The 19,302-nt window shown below is 52.0% G+C and overlaps 1 protein-coding gene across 5 annotated transcripts in view; it reads right to left on the bottom strand.

Moving 5' to 3' along the window:
• Positions 1–8,121, bottom strand: part of LOC140402503 (uromodulin-like) — a 48,536-nt gene extending 40,415 nt beyond the window's left edge. For 2 of the 5 annotated variants that reach the window (XM_072490350.1, XM_072490352.1), the window contains exon 1: positions 1,014–1,417. The gene's annotated coding sequence lies outside the window, so the exon portion shown is untranslated. Of the gene's footprint in view, positions 1–1,001; positions 1,418–8,054 lie in introns of those variants that run through there. The other 3 variants (XM_072490353.1, XM_072490349.1, XM_072490351.1) reach the window with 3 other exon arrangements.
• Positions 8,122–19,302: the final 11,181 nt, after the last annotated feature.

Below are 19,302 nucleotides of genomic sequence, written 5' to 3'. Positions count from 1 at the left end.
TTGTGGAACCCCCAACGCGATCCCCAACTCAACCCCCAATACCGAACTCACTATGCGAGGATTTCCAGGCCCATCTGTAACATCACTGGCAACCCCCCTCCCCCTCCACCCCCACCCCCCCCCACCCCCACCCCCCACCCCCCGAACACCCGGGCAGGACACCCCCCCGGCCAGATCGCCACCCCATAAAATGCCAGCTTGGAACCTTGGCCAACCTGGTATCCTGGAAGTGCCTCTGCAGCTGGCAGTGCCAGCTTGTCCAGGTGGAACCAGCAGTGCCAGGGTACCACCCTACCCAAAGGACATGTACCTGGGGGCCTCCGAGCGCCTGGGAGACCCCCACGAGTGCAGCTTGTCAGCCTCACGAGTGCCAATCCCCACCCTGGAGAATGGGACACCGTTTTTCAGTGGAATTGCTCTAGTTCCACAAGGCACGGTGCGAGCCCATTAACCCATCCTGAATTGCTCCGGGACAGGTGCCTCTTTCGTGGTTGTAGAACATCACCGATTCAGTCCCGGCGTCAGCACGTAGGCTCTGAATTGGAGAATCTGAAATGGAGAATCCTGCCCATTATACTTTCACCCCAACATGTTCATATTTCTTGGTTCAATTCACAAGCCCTCTCCTCCCCTCCCCCACACCAATCATTAAACCACTTTTGGGTTGTGACTTGCTGAGTAAATCCTCCAGATCCATCTCCAGTCTCCTCACAGACACAGCTCATTAATGAGCTCTGTATCGGGACTGGAGTTACAAAGTCCTGAGCGAATGTTTAAAAGCAGTGGCAACCAGGGGCTGGTTTAGCACAGTGGGCTAAACCAGTTTACAGCTGGCTTGTAACGCAAAACAAGGCCAGCAGCGTGGGTTCAATTCCCGTACCGGCCTCCCCGAACAGGCGCCGGAATGTGGCGACTACTAACTTTCACTGTAACTTCACTGAAGTGGACTTGTGAGAATAAGCGGTTATTATTATTAAACCTTCTCATCATCTAATTCATACCTGATTGCTTACCGGAGCTTCAGGTGTTGCCGTGTGAGCTGGAGCAGGTTCACTCAGGTTGCTTGTTCCTCAGTGTTGAACAGTCCGTGACAGCCTCTGTCTGCTTATAAGGCAAATGGATTGGACCAGAAACTGAGATTTGTATCAGATTAATCAAAGCACCATTATCGTGGAGTCATTTAAAACGTCATCAAAGAGTTAAACGTGTTGGTCTAAATAATAATTTGTGGTCAGGTGGATATCATCTCCGTAACTAGGTCCTGGAGATAAGTCTGACAATATTTACATTACTCTCGCTGAAAAGAATTGTGGTGAGTTTCTAAATCCCCCTGGAAGGTGGGTCCAAACGTATTGATTGTCAATCGGTGCAGTAAACGCACCTATTGACAGGGTGTGATGAGAAGCTATTTGCTAAGTCTATACAAGACTTGTATTTTTTCCAAACTAACACTGACCATTTGCTGGGTGTTTGTCGGCTGAGCCGCATTCGGCTCAGTGTATTTGTTTAACTGTGTGTAATCAATGACTAATCATCGTTTGCCATCTGTTTTAGCAACTCCGAACATGGACGAGTAGAACCGTGAAGATTTTCTGATTAAATCACCTTGTTCAAGTGAATCAATTGCTTTAATAAAGTGACTCTGACACGTGTGCTCGGGAATGTGTCATTGCTTCAGAACAGGAAATTGATTAAACCTCGTTTAGTTGTACCAATAGAACATAGAACATAGAAAATACAGCACAGAACAGGCCCTTCGGCCCACGATGTTGTGCCGAACCTTTGTCCGAGATTAATCATAGATTATCATTGAATTTACAGTGCAGAAGGAGGCCATTCGGCCCTTTGAGTCTGCACCGGCTCTTGGAAAGAGCACCCTACCCAAACTCAACACCTTCACCCAACACCAAGGTCAATTTGGACATTAAGGGCAATTTATCATTGGCCAATTCACCTAACCTGCACATCTTTGGATTGTGGGAGGAAACCGGAGCACCCGGAGGAAACCCACGCAGACACGGGGAGGACGTGCAGACTCCGCACAGTCAGTGACCCAAGCCGGAATCGAACCTGGGACCCTGGAGCTGTGAAGCAATTGTGCTATCCACAATGCTACCGTGCTGCCCTTGAGAACACATAAATCTACACTATATCATTTAACCGTAATCCATGTACCTATCCAATAGCTGCTTGAAGGTCCCTAATGTTTCCGACTCAACTACTTCCACAGGCAGTGCATTCCATGCCCCCACTACTCTCTGGGTAAAGAACCTACCTCTGATATCCCTCCTATATCTTCCACCTTTCACCTTAAATTGATGTCCCCTTGTAATGGTTTGTTCCACCCGGGGAAAAAGTCTCTGACTGTCTACTCTATCTATTCCCCTGATCATCTGATAAACCTCTATCAAGTCGCCCCACATCCTTCTCCGTTCTAATGAGAAAAGGCCTAGCACCCTCAACCTTTCCTCGTAAGACCTACTCTCCATTCCAGGCAACATCCTGGTAAATCTTCTTTGCACCTTTTCCAAAGCTTCCACATCCTTCCTAAAATGAGGCGACCAGAACTGTACACAGTACTCCAAATGTGGCCTTACCAAAGTTTTGTACAGCTGCATCATCACCTCACGGCTCTTAAATTCAATCCCTCTGTTAATGAACGCGAGCACACCATAGGCCTTCTTCACAGCTCTATCCACTTGAGTGGCAACTTTCAAAGATGTATGAACATAGACCCCAAGATCTCTCTGCTCCTCCACATTGCCAAGAACTCTACCGTTAACCCTGTATTCCGCATTCATATTTGTCCTTCCAAAATGGACAACCTCACACTTTTCAGGGTTAAACTCCATCTGCCACTTCTCAGCCCAGCTCTGCATCCTATCTATGTCTCTTTGCAGCCGACAACAGCCCTCCTTACTATCCACAACTCCACCAATCTTCGTATCATCTGCAAATTTACTGACCCACCCTTCAACTCCCTCATCCAAGTCATTAATGAAAATCACAAACAGCAGAGGACCCAGAACTGATCCCTGCGGTACGCCACTGGTAACTGGGATCCAGGCTGAATATTTGCCATCCACCACCACTCTCTGACTTCTATCGGTTAGCCAGTTCGTTATCCAACTGGCCAAATTTCCCACTATCCCATGCCTCCTTACTTTCTGCATAAGCCTACCATGGGGAACTTTATCAAATGCCTTACTAAAATCCATGTACACTACATCCACTGCTTTACCTTCATCCACATGCTTGGTCACCTCCTCAAAGAATTCAATAAGATTTGTAAGGCAAGACCTACCCCTCACAAATCCGTGCTGACTATCCCTAATCAAGCAGTGTCTTTCCAGATGCTCAGAAATCCTATCCTTCAGTACCCTTTCCATTACTTTGCCTACCACCGAAGTAAGACTAACTGGCCTGTAATTCCCAGGGTTATCCCTAGTCCCTTTTTTGAACAGGGGCACGACATTCCCCACTCTCCAATCCCCTGGTACCACCCCTGTTGACAGTGAGGACGAAAAGATCATTGCCAACGGCTCTGCAATTTCATCTCTTGCTTCCCATAGAACCCTTGGATATATCCCGTCAGGCCCGGGGGACTTGTCTATCCTCAAGTTTTTCAAAATGCCCAACACATCTTCCTTCCTAACAAGTATTTCCTCGAGCTTACCAATCTGTTTCACACTGTCCTCTCCAACAATATCGCCCCTCTCATTTGTAAATACAGAAGAAAAGTACTCGTTCAAGACCTCTCCTATCTCTTCAGACTCAATACACAATCTCCCGCTACTGTCCTTGATCGGACCTACCCTCGCTCTAGTCATTCTCATATTTCTCACATATGTGTAAAAGGCCTTGGGGTTTTCCTTGATCCTACCCGCCAAAGATTGTTCATGCCCTCTCTTAGCTCTCCTAATCCCTTTCTTCAGTTCCCTCCTGGCTATCTTGTATCCCTCCAATGCCCTGTCTGAACCTTGTTTCCTCAGCCTTACATAAGTCACCTTTTTCCTCTTAACAAGACATTCAACCTCTCTTGTCAACCATGGTTCCCTCACTCGACCATCTCTTCCCTGCCTGACAGGGACATACATATCAAGGACACGTAGCACCTGTTCCTTGAACAAGTTCCACATTTCATTTGTGTCCTTCCCTGCCAGCCTATGTTCCCAACTTATGCACTTCAATTCTTGTCTGACAACATCGTATTTACCCTTCCCCCAATTGTAAACCTTGCCCTGTTGCACGTACCTATCCCTCTCCATTACGAAAGTGAAAGTCACAGAATTGTGGTCACTATCTCCAAAATGCTCCCCCACTAACAAATCTATCACTTGCCCTGGCTCATTACCCAGTACTAAATCCAATATTGCCCCTCCTCTGGTCGGACAATCTACATACTGCGTTAGAAAAGCTTCCTGGACACACTGCACAAACACCACCCCATCCAAACTATTTGATCTAAAGAGTTTCCACTCAATATTTGGGAAGTTAAAGTCGCCCATGACTACTACCCTATGACTTCTGCACCTTTCCAAAATCTGTTTCCCAATCTGTTCCTCCACATCTCTGCTACTATTGGGGGGCCTATAGAAAACTCCTAACAAGGTGACTGCTCCTTTCCTATTTCTGACTTCAACCCATACTACCTCAGTAGGCTGATACTCCTCGAACTGCCTTTCTGCAGCTGTTATACTATCTCTAATTAATAATGCCACCCCCCCACCTCTTTTACCACCCTCCCTAATCTTATTGAAACATCTATAACCAGGGACCTCCAACAACCATTTCTGCCCCTCTTCTATCCAAGTTTCCGTGATGGCCACCACATCGTAGTCCCAAGTACCGATCCATGCCTTAAGTTCACCCACCTTATTCCTGATGCTTCTTGCGTTGAAGTATACACACTTCAACCCCTCTCCGTGCCTGCAAGTACTCTCCTTTGTCAGTGTTCCCTTCCCCACTGCCTCATTACACGCTTTGGCGTCCTGAATATCGGCTACCTTAGTTGCTGGACTACAAATCCGGTTCCCATTCCCCTGCCAAATTAGTTTAAAAAATCTATAATTTGCCACAATGATTAATATGTCAGGTATCCCAGTACTTGTTCAAGGGGTGTTTTAATGTTGCTCTCACTGTGCTGTCTGTGTGACATTCGAGCTGTTTTACAACATGCTCAGCTCTTTCATCCATGTCAGAATTGACTGGAGATGTAGGAAACCACAGGTTTGAATCTTGAGCCCCAATTAGTAAAAGAACCTTTCTACCTGAAGGGAATATCTGATTTATTTCGAACATCGCAGTTTTTAAATTGTGCTGAATTCCGTTTCATTCTCCAGTCAAAATCCTGAGTGGGCTGTGATTTGCCAGTGATTTCTTTGTGTTCTATTGGCTCCCCCGGCCGGCACTTTGAATTTACTTGGGGATGGACAGTTGAGATATCTGCCCCTGTGTCAATTAGCTGTTCCAAGTAAATCTCTGATTTGAATGTCTACGTAAGGGATATGATTCTCCTGCCTGGGGCTTGGAAGGCAAATTTCCTTTTGGCCTTCCCAATAGGAAGTGGGCAGCACGGTAGCATTGTGGATAGCACAATTGCTTCACAGCTCCAAGGTCCCAGGTTCGATTCCCGGCTTGGGTCACTGTCTGTGCGGAGTCTGCATGTTCTCCCCGTGTCTGCGTGGGTTTCCTCCGGGTGCTCCGGTTTCTTCCCACAGTCCAAAGATGTGCAGGTTAGGTGGATTGGCCGTGCTAAATTGCCCTTAGTGTCCAAAATTGCCCTGAGTGTTGGGTGGGGTTACTGGGTTATGGGGTTGCGGGGATAGGGTGGAGGTGTGGGCTTGGGTAGGGTGCTCTTTCCAAGGGCCGGTGCAGTTCGATGGGTCGAATGGCCTCCTTCTGCACTGTAAATTCTATATTAAATTTTTATATATTGTTGAGTCTGATCATGAGGATTCCCTGGCCGTCTAGACTTTCGCGTGTTAGTCTGGGTTAGTGCTAGGGTCTGCTGAACTCTTGGTGTTTGGGTTTGACGATTCCTATTTCCTCGCTGTCGCCTGGGAGTTCGTGGAAACTGTCCTTAACTGTCCTTGATTTTCCCACTGATTGTCCTAATATCCGGAATTCGGAATTCTATTTCTCGGGGCTGCTGTCTCGGTGGTTGTTGTCGAGGGATTATCCTGATGATAATTGCCCTCTATGGGACTGAGGTCGCTGTGATTTTCAGTTATCTCTTCTCGGAGACAGGATCTACTCCCATTTGGAAGCAAATGGACGTATTAGTGAGAGGCAGCACGGTTTTGTGAAGGGGAGGTCGTGTCTCACTAACTTGATAGAGTTTTTCGAGGAGGTCACTAAGATGATTGATGCAGGTAGGGCAGTAGATGTTGTCTATATGGACTTCAGTAAGGCCTTTGACAAGGTCCCTCATGGTAGACTAGTACAAAAGGTGAAGTCACACGGGATCAGGGGTGAGCTGGCAAGGTGGATACAGAACTGGCTAGGCCATAGAAGGCAGAGAGTAGCAAGGAGGGATGCTTTTCTAATTGGAGGGCTGTGACCAGTGGTGTTCCACAGGGATCAGTGCTGGGACCTTTGCTCTTTGTAGTATATATAAAAGATTTGGAGGAAAATGTAACTGGTCTGATTAGTAAGTTTGCAGACGACACAAAGGTTGGTGGAATTGCGGATAGCGATGAGGACTGTCGGAGGATACAGCAGGGTTTAGATTGTCTGGAGACTTGGGCGGAGAGATGGCAGATGGAGTTTAATCCGGACAAATGTGAGGTAATGCATTTTGGAATGTCTAATGCAGGTAGGGAATATACAGTGAATGGTAGAACCCTCAAGAGTATTGAAAGTCAAAGAGATCGAGGAGTACAGGTCCACAGGTCATTGAAAGGGGCAACACAGGTGGAGAAGGTAGTCAAGAAGGCATACGGCATGCTTGCCTTCATTGGCCGGGGCATTGAGTATAAGAATTGGCAAGTCATGTTGCAGCTGTATAGAACCTTAGTTAGGCCACACTTGGAGTATAATGTTCAATTCTGGTCGCCACACTACCAGAAGGATGTGGAGGCTTTAGAGAGGGTGCAGAAGAGATTTACCAGAATGTTGCCTGGTATGGAGGGCATTAGCTATGAGGAACGATTGAATAAACTCGGTTTGTTCTCACTGGAACGAAGGAGGTTGAGGGGAGACCTGATAGAGGTATACAAAATTATGAGGGGCATAGACAGAGTGGATAGTCAGAGGCTTTTCCCCAGGGTAGAGGGGTCAATTACTAGGGGGCATAGGTTTAAGGTGAGAGGGGCAAGAGTAGATGTACGAGGCAAGTTTTTTACGCAGAGGGTAGTGGGTGCCTGGAACTCGCTACCGGAGGAGGTAGTGGAAGCAGGGACGATAGGGACATTTAAGGGGCATCTTGACAAATATATGAATAGGATGGGAATAGAAGGATACGGACCCAGGAAGTGTAGAAGATTGTAGTTTAGTCGGGCAGTATGGTCGGCACGGGCTTGGAGGGCCGAAGGGCCTGTTCCTGTGCTGTACATTTCTTTGTTCTTTGTTCTTTGTTCTTTGAGACTGTCTTTTAAATCGTTTGCTGCTGTGAGTCCACTATTTTTAGTTGTCTCTGTTTTTTAACCAATGTCAATTTTGTTCCTTAGCAAACTTGTAAAGAAATTTTAAGATTTTTTTAACTTCAAATGGTGAAAGTACAAATTCAATTACTGACAAACTGCAAGCTGAGCTCTGACCTTGACTCAGAACGGAATTTAAGATTTTCTTAACAAGAGCTTTTCTAACATTCACAACGGAATTAATTCTTTATGTTAATAATTTTTTCTGACATTCACTAAAATGTTGGCTGCTTTTGGGAGGAAGCAGTTAGCTGCGGAGAATTGCACCGTAACAAAGACAACTGCAGTCTCCAGATTTCCACTTTAAACTGGTACCATTCAGTCGCTATCAATCCACAAATAAATATCAAGTAATTTAACACAAGTTTCTGGGCAATTCCAATCAATTGCCTGCTGAAATAATTAACTTACCTCCAAAACCCAATGTGCAGAGAGTGGGTGGAGATCTCGGTAATCCATTGGGTCCCTTTATACAAAGAACAAAGAAAATTACAGCCCAGGAACAGGCCCTTCGGCCCTCCCAGCCTGCGCCGATCCAGATCCTTTATCTAAACCTGTCGCCTATTTTTCAAGGATCTACTTCCCTCTGTTCCCCGCCCATTCATATATCTGTCTAGATGCATCTTAAATGATGCTATCGTGCCCGCCTCTACCACCTCCGCTGGCAAAGCGTTCCAGGTACCCACCACCCTCTGCGTAATAAACTTTCCACGCACATCTCCCTTAAACTTTCCCCCTCTCACCTTGAAATCGTGACCCCTTGTCATTGACACCCCCTCTTGGAAAAAGCTTGTTGCTATCCACCCTGTCCATACCCCTCATAATTTTGTAGACCTCAATCAGGTCCCCCCTCAACCTCCGTCTTTCCAACGAAAACAATCCTAATCTACTGAACCTTTCTTCATAGCTAGCACCCTCCATACCAGGCAACATCCTGGTGAACCTCCTCTGCACCCTCTCTAAAGCATCCACATCCTTCTGGTAATGTGGCGACCAAACTTAATATTGCTCTAACCCCCCCCCCCCCCCCCCGAAGAAATGTGTCTGTTTACACTAGAAGCTGTTGCAGGCGATATCTCTCAAAGCCTGTCTGATAAGCGCTCTCTCTGCAGTCCAAACCCTTTTGGCTGCTGTTAACCCATTGAGGGACTTCTGCTTTGACTGCCCAATGTCAGCAGGTGCCCTGTGCCCGGGGTCAGCAGGTGCCCTGTGCCCGGGGTCAGCAGGTGCCCTGTGCCCGGGGTCAGCAGGTGCCCAGTGTCCGGGGTCAGCAGGTGCCCTGTGCCCGGGGTCAGCAGGTGCCCTGTGCCCGGGGTCAGCAGGTGCCCAGTGTCCGGGGTCAGCAGGTGCCCAGGGTCAGCAGGTGGCCTGTGCCCGGAGTCAGCAGGTGCCCAGGGTCAGCAGGTGGCCTGTGCCCGGGGTCAACAGATGCAAAGGGCCCGAGGTCAGCAGGTGCCCTGTGCCCGGAGTCAGCAGGTGCCCAGTGCCCGGGGTCAGCAGGTGGCCTGTGTCCGGGGTCAGCAGGTGCCCAGTGCCCGGTGTCAGCAGGTGCCCGGGGTCAGCAGGTACCCAGGGTCAGCAGGTACCCAGGGTCAGCGGGTGCCCTGTGCGCGGGGTCAATAGATGCGAAGGGCCCGAGGTCAGTAGGTGGCCTGTGTGGGGTCAGCAGGTGCCCACTGCCCGGGGTCAGCAGGTGCCCAGTGCCAGGGATCAGCAGGAGGCCTGTGTCCGGGGTCAGCAGGTGCCCGGTGTCAGCAGGTGCCCGGTGTTAGCAGGTGCCCAGTGCCAGGGATCAGCAGGAGGCCTGTGTCCGGGGTCAGCAGGTGCCAGGGGTCAGCAGGTGCCCGGTGTCAGCAGGTGGCCTGTGTCCGAGGTCAGCAGGTGCCAGGGGTCAGCAGGTGCCAGGGGTCAGCAGGAGCCCTGTGCCCGGGGTCAGCAGGTGCCCTGTGCCCGGGGTCAGCAGGTGCCCTGTGCCCGGGGTCAGCAGGTGCCCTGTGCCCGGGGTCAGCAGGTGCCCGGTGTCAGCAGGTGCCCTGTGTCCGGGGTCAGCAGGTGCCCTGTGCCCGGGGTCAGCAGGTGCCCTGTGTCCAGGGTCAGCAGGTGCCCTGTGCCTGGGGACAGCAGGTGCCCTGTGCCCGGGGTCAGCAGGTGCCCTGTGCCCGGGGTCAGCAGGTGCCCTGTGTCCGGGGTCAGCAGGTGCCCAGTGCCTGGGGTCAGCAGGTGCCCTGTGCCCGGGGTCAGCAGGTGCCCTGTGCCGGGGGTCAGCAGGTGCCCTGTGCCCGGGGTCAGCAGGTGCCCAGTGTCCGGGGTCAGCAGGAGCCCAGTGTCCGGGGTCAGCAGGAGCCCTGTGCCCGGGGTCAGCAGGTGCTCTGTGCCCGGGGTCAGCAGGTGCCCAGTGCCCGGGGTCAGCAGGTGCCCTGTGCCCGGGGTCAGCAGGTGCCCTGTGTCCGGGGTCAGCAGGTGCCCTGTGCCTGGGGTCAGCAGGTGCCCTGTGCCCGGGGTCAGCAGGTGCCCTGTGCCGGGGGTCAGCAGGTGCCCTGTGCCCGGGGTCAGCAGGTGCCCAGTGTCCGGGGTCAGCAGGTGCCCAGTGTCCGGGGTCAGCAGGAGCCCTGTGCCCGGGGTCAGCAGGTGCCGTGTGCCCGGGGTCAACAGGTGCCCTGTGCCCGGGGTCAGCAGGTGCCGTGTGCCCGGGGTCAGCAGGTGCCCTGTGCCCGGGGTCAGCAGGAGCCCAGTGCCAGGGGTCAGCAGGTGCCCTGTGCCCAGGGTCAGCAGGTGCCCTGTGCCCGGGGTCAGCAGGTGCCCGGGGTCAGCAGGTGCCCAGTGCCCGGGGTCAGCAGGTGCCCAGTGCCAGGGGTCAGCAGGTGCCCTGTGTCCGGGGTCAGCAGGTGCACTTCCCCCACCCCCACTCCTCACCCCACCCCCACTCTCTCTCCCCCCCCCACTCCTCACCCCGCCCCCTCTCCTTCTCTCTCCACACTTTCCCCACACCCACTCCTCACTCCCAGCCAATTCTCTCCTCCACCCGAGCTCTCTTCCCCAACTCCCCTACCGCCACTCTCTCCCCTCCACTCCCCCGCACCCACTCTCTCCCCCGCCCACACTCTCTCCCCCGCCCCCACTCTCTCCCCCTTACCCACTCTCTCCCCCGCCCACACTCTCTCCCCCGCCCCACTCTCTCCCCCTCACCCACTCTCTCCCCCGCCCCCACTCTCTCCCCCGCCCCCACTCTCTCCCCCTGTTGCTCTTTTTAACCTTATTCTATTTGCTCTGATTACGTCACCTTTGCTCATGAGTCGCCAGGTATCTTTATGATACAGCCACGTGGTTCAAGTTTAGGTTATGATTAATAACACAGCACACCGCTTAGTAAGGATTAAAACAACGGTCATTTATTATATACAACAAGCAATATTAGTACACTAATACTACTATTTATATAATAAACCTATCACTACTGGCCAATACTTAACTTAGGAAGAGCCCACCAGGTCAGGGCAATGAATGGCTTGTCCAATCGGATCTGGTCCGCGGGATTCAAAAGGCTGCTACAGGTCGGTGGCTAGGCGTCTTTACCGGATAGCGATCGCTGGATTCAAACTTACTGTTGCCGGTTGCTGTTCTTGCGAAGGTCTCGAGCAGGCGAAGAGGAGAGAGAGAGAGATCTGAACTTGGACCCTCACTTTTATAGGGCCCAGGGGCTTCCCGCCTCCCGGGGCGGCCCTTGACCCCGAGTCCCAAGTGATTGGATCTGTCCCCAATCTCTGGGGTCGATGTGTCCAATGATGAGGCGATTCCTCGATCGGGGGGTGGTCGCTCACCTGTCTTTGTTTCGGCCACTGCAGCGCCGACAGGTCTGGCCCGGTATTCAATTGCTAATATGTTGCAATTGTTCCCGGGGATAGCCGATTTAACTGTGGATGTCTGGACAGATGGGCTGCAAACAGTCCTGAATGCAACTGCAAATACCTGGGTTGATGGGCTGTTGATAGCCCTGAGTATCGATCTGGGCTAACTTCCCAGAGTCGAATATGCAATACTGTCTGCAGCTGCCTGCTTGTGTCTTCTTAGCTGCTTTTCCCAGCAGTCTTTCGGGTTAGCCATTTCAAACTGGGTTTTGGATAGATTAATCGTAACGCAGCCATTTTACGTGGCTATAGTCCCGCCTTGTGATCCTAACGCGAAGCGTGAAGGATCACATAAATCTTCATTCCCTGACCGGGGGGGGGGCACCTCCTACATGGCCACTACTCTGACCCTAGCTGTGCACAAAAATTTACCTAAACAATTCTTGAGGGCGCTATGTCAGGCAGGGGCATGTATCTATAAAAAAATAATCTGGGAACCTCTAATTTTACCTAAACAATTTTTCAAGCATTATAGAATCTTTTCTCTCTAAACATACAATAACAATCACAACATTTAATATATTCTTTCCTGGCTTGGCAGTCAAGCTCAGGATCATACATTTTCTTTTTATTTACAGGAAAAACCGCCAGTGCATGTTTTATTATTCATATGTCGCGGGGGTCTGGGGTCTGGTCATAGCTGAATATCGGGGATCGGATCCGATAGACCGGGGTTCGAGCGCGGTACGCTCTCCTTTTCCACTTGCGGAGGCGCATGGTCTGTACCGCACAACTGAGTATAGCCAATGCCAACAGTGCCTCAATGATGTACGACAGGGAGTACCAAGTTGTGAACTTGGCACACCAGGATAATGCAGTGTGGTTGGTGACTGGGCCCTCGGTACTACTGGGCCGTGAAGTGTTAACAGTAAAGGGGTTTGGAGTGATGGGGTCCGCGTTCCCGCGCAACCAAAGGTTCATCAAAAGAGTGTTGAGCACGAAGAAAGGAGTCCTCATGGCTGTCTTCTTTCTTTCCTTTTCCTGTGTTCGCTGGTTTTCTCCGGACTTGGAGCTTCTGGAGTTCTGTAAGACAAGCGTAGTGTGTGTAAATACTTCGGTTTAATATCTGGTGTGTTAGTGTGTCTGTCCTTCTTGGGGCCAATTAAACCCTTATAATTGGTCACAGTCTGTGACTCTCCCCCCATTTTTTTTTCAAAACAAATGTTTGGACACGGCACACTTCCCATTGGTGGACCAGTGCTAGGTTTATTATCCAAATGTTCCAGGATGTAAATAGCATGTGGCAGCAACCCAAAGGTTGCCTAAATAAAATAAAACTGTTTTTGAAAGAAAAGGTCGAATGAGGTGCGTGTGGGCTGCGACGGGTAAGATTTGGGTGGAGTCCCCGGGTAGGACGGCTACCAATACCGTATCTTCCCTACCCGAGCGTTTTTGACCAACGGGGGGGTCCCCAGGCAGAGCGGGTCTCACGCCGTTTCTCCACTGCCTGAGCGACCAAAGAACGGACAAAAATGTAGTCATCATGGTGGGGTTACTGATCTGATTCTACCATCCAATCAGAAGAGTAGCTACGATCGGGCGTCTGGTCTGGTGACCACGTATCAGCTGAAAAGCTAGTTCCTCTGAATGGGCGTCTGGTTTCGGGGGGGCCTCTGAGGCAAGTCCTCCGAGGTTTCGGCAGAATGGGTGAGTGGCCGCGGTGGGTGTCAGTGGGAAAAGTTAAAAAGTTCAGGTGAATGGGTGTGGGGCGGTGAGAAAATTCTCCTGTAGGACGAACAACATTTAACAAACAGACAGACAACATAAAACATTCTGCAGGTTCCATCAGGAAGGACAACACTTTTCACCAAGTGTCTCCTTTAAATCATCATGTGGACACCTCAGTTCTCGGTTGCGAACAGGGTCGCAAAAGGGTTGGCGGCTTGGGAGTCAGGCCCGAGGTCGTCACCGTCTCCCGGGTGCCAAACTCTGGAGTGGATCAGGGCAGAAAGGGCTGCGTGGTGTGAGTTGGGATCGTCCTCGTCGTTGCGGACGAGTCTGCAGGAGTTGTCGTGGTGCCAATGAGTAGGGTCGAGTTGGGTGGGGACAAAGTCGGAGTCGTCCGTGTAGTTCGGTGGTCGGTGGTGGGGTTTATTTAAGTAGGTGATGAGGAAGGGGTCACTGGAGTCGAGTTCGGAGTTGCTGGGTGTGGGACCAGGATGGTAGGGAGGCGTGCTGTGGCTGTCGTCAGAGTCACAGTCGCTGTCTGTGCTGCTGCAGTCTGTGGGCGTTCCGGGGCGGAGCGTAAAGTTCGTGGGTGGAGTCGGGGGTGAGTCCGTGTCTGGGCTGGATGTGGAAGGGGTGGGAGTGGTTACGTTGGATGTGGGCGGGGTTTGGTCGGCTGCGTCAAGCATGACGTGGTGGGAGTGGTTTGACTGTGCTCCATAAACCTTGAGCTGGTTTATGTGAAACCATGCAGTCTTACCATTTTGGTATTTAATTTTATATACCGACGGGCTTATTTTGTCCGTAATTGAATAAGGACCCGAGTATTTTGGAGACAGAAACGTGCTGGGGTTGTACACGGACAACATTACTTGCTGTCCTATGTTGTACTCCGTCGCATGTACTGCCTTAGCAAAACAGGCCTTGCTCTGTTTTCTTTTAGTGCCCAGTTTAACAGCGGCTGCTAGCTGAGCCGTTTTTATATTTGCAAGTAGTTGTTCCACGGCCTTCTCGTGGGTGAGTGCCGTGACTTCGGGGCTGGTTAGGTCTAAACCCAGCAAGTATTCTGTCCCTTTCATGGGGCGTCCGGTCATGAGGGTGTGTGGGGTGAAACCTGTGGAGGTGGAAACTGTTACGCAAAAACATCAGTGCAAAGGGGAGGCCTGAATCCCAAGTGGTGTTGTTCTGCTGGACCATTTTTCGGAGGGTGGTTTTTAGGGTCCGATTCATGCGCTCCACTATACCACTCGACTGAGGGTGGTACGCAATGTGAAATTTTTGGGTTATGCCAAATATCGTGAGGACGTTCTGCATGACCAGTCCCGTAAAGTGAGAACCTTGGTCCGATTCAATACTGCGGGGGAGTCCCCATCTTGTGAAGATGTGGTGGGTTAGGATTTTGGCGGTGGTTTTCGCGGTGTTGGTGCGGGCTGGAAATGCTTCCACCCACTTTGTAAAAGTGTCAATGACCACCAGAACATATTTATAGCCATTCCTGCAAGGGGGCAATGGATCTATAAAATCGATCTGGAGGTTAGTCCAGGGGCCGTTAACGGGTCGGGTGTGGCTGAGATGTGCCTTTTTGGCATACCTATCTGGGTTGTTCTGAGCGCAGATGAGGGTGGCGGTGTTGACCTTGGGTAGGGTGCTCTTTCCAAGAGCCGGTGCAGACTCGATGGGCCAAATGGCCTCCTTCTGCTCTGTAAATTCTATGATAATCTATGATAATCCACATAAACCCTGATGGGGTCACACGTGTCCGGGTGAGGGGGGTTCTGAGATGGAGTGGCTAGTTTTCTGGGGGGTGTTCTGGCTATAAAGGGGCCTGTATTATGGTGGGGTGAGATGATTTCACACCCGTGGGGGGTTCCGGGGTATTGTAGATTGGACAATCTACAATAACTACATGATAGCGGACGCTAAGTATGTGTGAGTCTTTGTCCGTTTGACTGTGATGTCCCGTCCTTGTAAGAGAAGGGTCCACCTAGCAGCGCGGATTTGGCTGACGGTACCGTCTTTAAGTCGTCCGTCCAGTAAGAGTTGTGTGGGGGTGTGTTCGGTCAACATGGTGATTGGGTTCAGTCCGGTAATGTATGAAAAGTACTGCCCAGAAAACTGCGAGCAGGTGCCTCTCACAGGCTGAAAATCCCTGCTCCACAGCATCTAAAATTCGGGAAGCATAAGCTCCGGGTCTTAGCTGGTCGTGCCGTTCCTGCAGGAGCACGGCTGAAAGGGTGCGGTCTGTGGTCGCTACCTCTATGGCGAAAGGGGAAAGCGGGTCTGGAACTTGTCGTGCGGGGGCGGCTCTGAGTGCCTGTTTTAGTGATTCCACAGCATCCGTATGCTGCGGAAGCCATTCCCAGGGGGCTCCTTTCTTTAGGAGGTCTGAGAGGGGCGCTGCCTTGCTGGCGAAACCGTCAATGTGGTTTTGGCAGTAGCCAACCAATCCTAAAAACGACCGGAGGGCTGACACGTGTTGGGGAAGGGGCAATTTAGCGATCGAGTCAATTCTTTTGTGCTCGATCTCACGTTTGCCGTGTGTGATGATAGTACCCAAATATATCACCTTTTCTTCCAATATTTGGGCCTTTTTGGGGTTTACTTTACAGCCAATGGAGTGTAGTAACTCCAGGAGTTCGGACAGAAGCTCAATGTGCTCTTCCTTTGTGTCTGTCTGCAGTAGTAGATCATCTACATACTGTACCAGACATTCGGGGCGAGAAGATTTTGCTAGTCCATTTGCCAGCTGTCGGTGGAAAATGGAGGAGGAGTTGTGGAAGCCTTGTGGCAGGCATGTCCACGTGTACTGCTGAGCTCGGAAAGTGAAGGCAAATTTGTACTGGCACGCCTTTGCCAATGGAATGGACCAGAATCCATTACTGACGTCCAAAACCGTGAAATATCGGGCATGGAGTCCCTGTTTGAGCATGGTCTCGGGACTTGTTGCAACGGTGGGGGCTGCTGCGGGAGTGACTTTATTGAGTTCCCGATAATCAATGGTCAAACGCCGTTGTGGTAGTATGTATTGGGGGTCATGTGGGACTGGAAGCCCTGATGTCATTGGCTGACAGATCCCGGGTCCTGGTTGGCCGTTGACCTCATACTCCGCCCTGAAGGCGAAGTATAAGAAGCCGGTGCCTTCCCCCGCAGGCCAGTTTACTATCGGGCTGCTGGGGAACGGACACGCTTAATAAAGCCTCATCGACTTCACTCTTTTCGTCTCATGGAGTCTTTGTGCGCTACAGCCGTGATCCGTCGGGTTTCCTTATTGGCCAAATCGGGGCATTGTTAGTCGAGGCTACCGGTCTTAGGACGCCCTGTTCTAACAAGCTTTCTATGACCTTTAGGATTTCTCCCTCCGCTTCTAGGGGAAATCCGTACTGTTTTTGGGGTCTTGGGTCCGGTCCGGTTATCTGTACGGAGACGGTCATCCGTCCACAGTCGTGTTTATGGGTTGCAAATGCTGCCCTGTTTTTCTGCAGGACGGCCCGAACCTGTCGGTCCGTGCTGAGTGTGCTGGGGTTAAACCAAAACTCGCCCACGGCGCTGAGTTTGTTCATGTAATCCCCTTTATTGAGTGTTTCAGGGGCTCTAGCGGATTTCGCCATCTTCCAGACACACTGGTTGACTGGATCGAAGGAGAGGTGGTGAGAGTTCATAAAATCGATCCCTAAAATGTGCTCTGCTGTTGGGGGCAGGTCGACTAACACTACGGGGTGCTTTGTATTAATATTTCCGATCTGGATGGGTACAGGGGTCGTGATATGCCCCTGTTGTGAGTGGCCTGTGAAGCCGCTGAGGGTGATAGTGGCTGTAGTGGGCCACGTGTCCTTACCAAGGGTGGAGGAATTTAAGGTTGTGCGGGACCCTCCTGTGTCCCAGAGATGCTCGATCGGCTGTCCCCTAACCTTTGCTGCGACTACGGGTCGTCCTGACCTATCCCAAAGGGTATCACAGACCCAGCTGGGGGAGCCTATACACCGTCAGTCCGTTCCGGTCACGTCTGTCTGATCGGATTGGGCGCTAACGCTATGTATGGGCTCGGCCTTTTTCTTATTGGGAGCGCCGGTCTGATGGGCTCTTTGTGGTTTTTTAGGGCCATTGCATTCTCTAGCAAAATGTCCCAATTGTCCGCAATTGTAGCACTCTTGCGGTTTGGCTGGGGGGCTGTTCTTTCCCTCGTTTACCCAGGCGGGGTTGTGGAGAGTGGTTCTTACTGCCTGCACGTCTGCGGCGGCTTGGTTTTCCTCGGGGGTTCTAGTTGCTGATTTACCGTGAGCCGCTTGTTCCCAAACGCGGGACAATCGTTTGACCACCCACTTCTCATTATGAGCCTCCTCCGAGGGGTCATAATTGCTACAGGCATTCTGTCCTGCTTCCGTGGCGTGGGAGATAAGGGTGCGGGTCCACTTGGCCATATTGTCTGGGGACAAATGGGCACGATCTACGTTGCCGAAAACGGCTTCAAAATGAATCCACAAGCGTCCTGCGAACGCTGTGGGGTGTTCAGACTTTGTGGTAGTATGTATTGGGGGTCATGTGGGACTGGAAGCCCTAATGTCATTGGCTGACAGATCCCGGGTCCTGGTTGGCCGTTGACCTCATACTCCGCCCTGAAGGCGAAGTATAAGAAGGCGGTGCCTTCCCCCGCAGGCCAGTTTACTATCGGGCTGCTGGGGAACAGACACGCTTAATAAAGCCTCATCGACTTCACTCTGTTTGTCTCACGGAGTCTTTGTGCGCCACAATTTATTAAGCGTGCCTAAAAAGGACTATGGAGCTCAGGATCATTCCGGAATGCCTGAGGATCAGCCCCCACGCAGTGAACGCGGCAGCAGCCTTCAAACACTGGCAGACTTGCTTTGAGGCCTACCTCAGAACGACCACCGGCCGAGTCTCAGACGAACAAAAACTGCAGGTCCTGCACTCGAGGGTGAGCACGGAGATTTTCACCCTCATTGAAGACACCCGCGATTTCCAGACGGCGTTCACAGCACTGAGAAGTCTCTACGTTCGCCCAGTTAACCAAATCTACGCTCGCTACCAGCTCGCGACGAGACGGCAAGCTCCCGGAGAATCGATGGACGAGTTCTACGCCGCGCTGCTGATTTTGGGACGAGCCTGCAGCTGCCCGTCGGTGAACGCAAACGAACACACGGACATGTTAATGCGCGATGCTTTTGTTGCAGGTATACAATCCTCCCAAATCCGCCAAAGACTTCTAGAAAAAGAGTCACTAGGACTCTCAGAGGCACGGGCCCTGGCAGCCTCGCTGGACGTAGCCGCGCGTAATACCCGCGCCTAAGGGCAGCACGGTAGCACAAGTGATTATCACTGTGGCTTCACAGCGCCAGGGTCCCAGGTTCGATTCCCCGCTGGGTCACTGTCTGTGCGGAGTTTGCACGTTCTCCCCGTGTCCGCGTGGGTTTCCTCCGGGTGCTCCGGTTTCCTCCCACAGTCCAAAGACGTGCAGGTTAGGTGGATTGGCCATGCTAAATTACCCGTAGTGTCCATAAAGGTTGGGAGGGGTTATTGGGTTGCGGGGATAAGGTGGAAGTGAGGGATTAATGTGGGTCGGTGCAGACTCGATGGGCCGAATGGCCTCCTTCTGCACTGTATGTTCTATGTAATCTATGTAATCTATGTACGGCCCCGACCGCGCGGCAGGCCATTGGGCCCCGTACGTACCCGCCGCGGCAAACCCCCTACCCCCCCCCCCGGACACCCCACAGCCTTGCGCAGTCCAAACGCCGAGTCGCACCGGGGGCGCCCGCTGTTATTTCTGCGGCCAGGCGAAGCACCCCCGACAACGCTGTCCGGCCCGCGCAGCCATCTGCAAAAGCTGCGGGAAAAAGGGCCACTATGCGGTGGTGTGCCGGTCCCGCGTGGTCGCCGCCGTCCCGGGAGAACAGGGAGCCCTACAGGCAGTCTATGCCTCCCAACCCCCCCAGCACGCCATGTGCGACCCCCAGGCGCCGCCATTTTGGGTCCAGCGCCCCACTCCTGACCCGCCAGCGCCGCCGACCTGGGCCCTCGCCCCCGTCCCGCGCCCCACGCCTGACCCGCCGGAGCCGCCGACCTGGGCCCTC

This window comes from Scyliorhinus torazame, chromosome 25, assembly GCF_047496885.1.
Source record: "Scyliorhinus torazame isolate Kashiwa2021f chromosome 25, sScyTor2.1, whole genome shotgun sequence".
Lineage (NCBI taxonomy): Eukaryota > Metazoa > Chordata > Chondrichthyes > Carcharhiniformes > Scyliorhinidae > Scyliorhinus > Scyliorhinus torazame.
Note: the sequence above shows the minus strand (reverse complement) of the source record. Positions and strands in the feature narration are given on the sequence as shown.